This window comes from Mastomys coucha, unplaced genomic scaffold, assembly GCF_008632895.1.
Source record: "Mastomys coucha isolate ucsf_1 unplaced genomic scaffold, UCSF_Mcou_1 pScaffold15, whole genome shotgun sequence".
Lineage (NCBI taxonomy): Eukaryota > Metazoa > Chordata > Mammalia > Rodentia > Muridae > Mastomys > Mastomys coucha.
In genome coordinates this window covers 139,953,913-139,958,685 of record NW_022196897.1, presented here as the reverse complement: position 1 = coordinate 139,958,685, position 4,773 = coordinate 139,953,913, and the positions used below count along the sequence as shown (strand labels likewise).

The window sequence follows — 4,773 nt, the reverse complement described above, 5'->3', positions numbered from 1 at the left end:
TTATCTTGCCCTTGCTGCCCAGGAGAGCAGACAAGCCACTCAAATCTCAGTTCCTTATGATTTTAGTTTACAAACTTCTCCTGTTAGGTCTTCCTGTCTCAAAGTTCAAGTTTCCAATGCAGTCTTACCAGGATGAGGCTCAATGTTCAAACCTTTGAGTCCATGGTGAGGGGTGGGGATTGCAGAATTAAACATAGGAACCCTGGCAGGACACTATGGACTAGGAAAACAGTTATTGTCTCTGAGTTATAAAATTCTCCAGAAAGAGGTTTCCTGAGACAGGTAGATTGTCCTTAAATTGTGCCCCCAAAGAGCTTCCTCGTGTCTCTCATAGCATATAGAAGAAATTAAATAATTCAAGTGAGAAAAATCACAGACCTCAATGTTAATTAGACCAATGAAGAGTGCAGAAGTTCTTTAATTTCGGCGGGTGACCAAGAGTGATTTCATGCCTAGGAGTCTCCTAGCAATGAAGCTCAAGTGTAGCTTTTTAAAGGCAAAAAACACATACATAAATGTTAGAAGATGGTCACTGTAATCCTGGCTGTGACCCTTGCTCATTGCATGGCCTGGACGAATCACTTTATCTCTATGAACCATGGTCTGTTCCTCTTGGCATCAGAAAATGGTGAGATAGTAAGACCTCCTCAGTCGCAGCCTCCATGCCAAGGGTAGAAACAGGACTCATTGACATCACCGGTAGTGCTGAACTCCCCATGGGGACTAAGATTTAAGTAGTCCAGACCCAAGTCTGCCTGTCTATTCTCCTGGATCTTGTCCAACATGGTGGTCATCATTCAAGGACATATGACAAAGCTCTGAGCGAGGTTGTGTCCCCGCATAACCCTGTTCCATTGCCTGTCTGGCACACAGTAGGTGCCAACACACAATTGAACATGTGTGAGTGGATAGTGGAGTTCATTGGCTGTGTGGCCATTCTCCCCTTGATCCCACAACTCTGTGCAGAAAAAAAAAAAAGCTGTGAGCTCAGCCTTAAATGAGATGTCTCCATTAATTTTTTTTCCCAACAAAGCTCTGGTATCAGCACAGAAGAGGAGACAGAACCAGCAAAGCAAGGCCCTCCTGTAGTGAGAATTTTTGTTCCTTAAAATAAAACCAAAACATTATAAGAATATGTTATCATTTTAATCCCGAGTACGGGATATGGCGCTGCTTCAGACTGACCACAGAAGCTGATCCTGATTTATTTTGTGCTCTGCCTGAGGCATGATTTTGCCAACTTCAGAAAGTTTCTATCACTGGGTGACATTTGGGGAACTTGGCAGAAGATACAAAAATGCTAGGACCCTGAGAAGTTGGGTGGGTTGTTGTTGGCCATTCACAGGGCTTAGCTGAGGTTTGTTCGCAGTAGTGCTCAAAGAAGAAACAATCAAAAAGAAAATAGATTCAAGCATATCTTCCCTTTCCTTTCTCACTTCTATTTTTTCTTCTATCCTATGTAGGGTTAAGGGCTTGAAAGTTGTGAAAAGGTAGAAAAGAAGAACCCGCCAAGTAGCAAAATCCAACTACATCAGCAGCAAAGCTCGTATGAACTCACAGAGGCCTGTGCAGGTAACCGCCAGACACTCAGCATATCTACGGCTTCTAGTTTATTGTTTTTCTGAAATTCCTGAGCTTGGGAAAGAGTGAGTGTCTGATTCACATGCATTTTCTTGGGTCCTTTTTCTTTTGCTTTATTTCTGTCCCGATTCAAAGTTAAAGTTTTGGAATCAGCTTAGACTACTTGGTGAGCCCCAGGACATTGACACATGTGCATGTGTGCCCACACACGAACCCTCATCCCTCAACACAAAATAAACAAAGAAACTGTCACCCACTTTGGTCCCATCCCTCAGGAGATCCCTTTCCCAAGTAGATCTCTGAGACTGAAGCTAACAAGGGCTGTACAATGAGACCCTGTCTCAAAATATGGATACACACTATGACAACAGAGACAAGTTCTCTGATTTTTAAGAATATATTCTTATTAAAAAAAGAGAAAGCATCTAGCAAAGACCTTGGAAGGTGGAAAGGTACATTGAGTTGGAGTAAGGACAAAGGTGTTTTATGTAATCAGAATATCCAGGGAAAGGTTCTGTGGTAGGAAAAAGCCAGTCTGAAGCACAGAAGCATAAGCAATGTGTTTAACTGAGTGGAGAGAGCAGAACTGTATCGTGAGAGTCTACATGGTTTTGAGGATTCAGACTCAGTGGAGCAGCATGAGTTTCCTGGTTGTGATTGGCAAGGCAGTGTCCAACAGGGCCCAGACCTTTGGATCTGCATGCATTCAGTCATTGCAACAGTGCTAGAAGATAAATACACAAGAAATCCTGGACATGGAGAGTTTAAGTAATTAACCCAGGGTGTCAATACATGTGTTCAAAAATCCATCAAATTTGTACAATACCTCCCCCACAACCAAGTGTGAATGATAGGAGCCTGGGTGTCACCCATGCTGAGCAAGAGATCTATCTGAATGGCACTCTTTGTCTCTAGAATTAATTTTGCACAAGCTCTTGACTCTCACTTACCTCTAGCTCTCAATTTAAATTTAAAAAGAACTTTAAAATTTCATATTTCTTATCCAGGAAGCCTAGTGGATTTCTACAATATCCAGGTTCTTTGAGAGACTCTATCGTAAAAAAAAAAATAGTGTGGGAAGTGCTTTGGGGCAAATATTTAATGTTGACCTCTTACCTCCTCAGATACATGTGAGTGCACATGGAAACTCTATACACATGAGTACACATGTATACCACATACACAAATGTATTTAGCATAGGACATTCTTTTGAAAGAGACTTTAATATGGCCAGCCTTCACTAGAATGTTTTAAAGATTGGTATTTTAGGCCTTAGAGGTCTCTCTTGTTTACATATTAAGAAACTGAGGGCAGAAGTCATGTGGTAACTGGAAACTACGTGACTACTCAATACTGGCCATATTGCATCCGGCCCCGTAAGTCCAAGTGACTCACCTTACAGCACCAGAGACACATTCGAAACCATAGACACCCTTAGGATAATATCATCACCATGGGAAGACTGGTCACGTTTCAGATCCAAAATTCTGGGTTCCTTGATTTTCAACCTGCCCAAAACACAATTGTCCCCTTGTCATTTCACTCTGAAGCATTTGTGCCTGTTCAACCTAACCCTTTTGTCCTCACTACACCCTGTTCAGAATTTGAGCCTCTACATGCTCAGATACGGTGGACTGAGGGAGGGAAACAAAAAGCAAAAAAGAACTTGAACCTAGGACTATGTGATTCAAAAGTCTGTGAAGCCCAGTGCTTGGGGCTTAAGAATATGAGTTTCAGCTTTCTGTCCCTTGAAGGAACTTCTGCTCTGAGCTATATTTGAAGAAGAAATGGGTTTCCTCAGAGATGGGCTTTAGGGACGGAGATGCAGGAGGAGACAATGACAAATGAAACTGTTGCCTTGTCCCTGAAATTAAAGACCCTGGGAACCCAGATGTGTGAACGGTCCACACTGGCCCTGTAGCCTGGCCTCAGAATTACTCAATTTCTAATGAACTCCACAAGATCTGACACCATCTTCTGGTGTCTGGTAGCACACCCACAGACATATGCACAGAGATATTGCACAGACGTAAAAATTAAACATTTAAAACACTTCTAGTAAAATAGGTTTAGACACAATATTGCAATTAGTCTCTGAGGTGGACAGGATCTGCCTATTATAATGGTTCAGAGAAGGCCAACTTAGCCAGCATTGCTTGGATGACTGCATCTCACAGTATGACTCCCTAGATAACGTCAAACCTGACATCCTTTTCTCTCTGCTTCTTTTCCCCAGCTATGGAATGGTGGACATCTCCTTTCTTCATCTTTGAAGGTGTCTTAACATGGACCAGGCTTGAAGGCAGCATACACAGAGCGTTCCTGTTCCTCTAACAACTGCTTCTCCATTATCCCAGTTCCTCTATAACAGAGAAGAGAGAAGTTATTAACTAGACAGTGTGGGGTTTATGAACATCCATAAACTTATGGATATAGTTGAACTTATGTCCTTCATTTCCAGGAGTCACCACATATCAATAAGGAAAAACAAAACAAAACCCAAAACTAGACAAAAAAAAATACTTGCAGAAATATATGCTAATAATTTTGACACAGCAAGATATTAGTTATGTCAAACATCTATGAAACTGTGAAGAATGAGTGGACAGAGAAAGGCTAAATTAAGGGAATTACATCCTGTCATCTCTGGTAATGTCGTCCAGGGCAGTGCTTGCAAGGAAGGAGTACTGGGAGAGGGGCTCCACAGACTGCCAGAAGAAGTGGTACAAGTCAACAGCTACCATATTTTAATTTGCAAACTTTAATAAAGTTTTAAATCTCACTCTGATGGATCTAGCCTGTGTGTGTATATTGGCAAGTCTCTATTAGAATTTAACGTCATTGCACTGTTTATATCTAAAGTGATTCTAAGTGAGGCAGAAACTGAATAGCTGCACATTTCTCAGGGAACCAACCATAAAGGACAATACTGCCCCCTGCATCTTTATTGACTCACTTGCAAGACAGAATTCAGAATGTCCAAATTATTCAGGCCACTGCCAATAATATCAGAAAGTGATCTTGAGGTTCCAATAAGCGAGCTGCACAAGACAATAAGACAGCCAAGGTGGAACATGTTTGATTCTGACACATGGAGGGTCATAGAAGGAAAAAGAAACAAAAATACACAATTAACATGTGTCACTTTGACACTCACCTGCCTACAAGGCAGATGTGCTTCCGTTCACAAT

General features: G+C 41.7%; 1 long non-coding RNA gene across 1 annotated transcript in view; it reads left to right on the top strand.

Annotated features, from left to right (window-relative positions):
• LOC116091208 overlaps positions 1 to 4,368 on the top strand; it is a 29,496-nt gene extending 25,128 nt beyond the window's left edge. Inside the window, exons 3-4 of the long non-coding RNA XR_004118972.1 lie at positions 1,464 to 1,572; positions 3,819 to 4,368. This is a non-coding gene — a long non-coding RNA (uncharacterized LOC116091208). The remainder of the gene's footprint in view (positions 1 to 1,463; positions 1,573 to 3,818) is intronic.
• Positions 4,369 to 4,773: the final 405 nt, after the last annotated feature.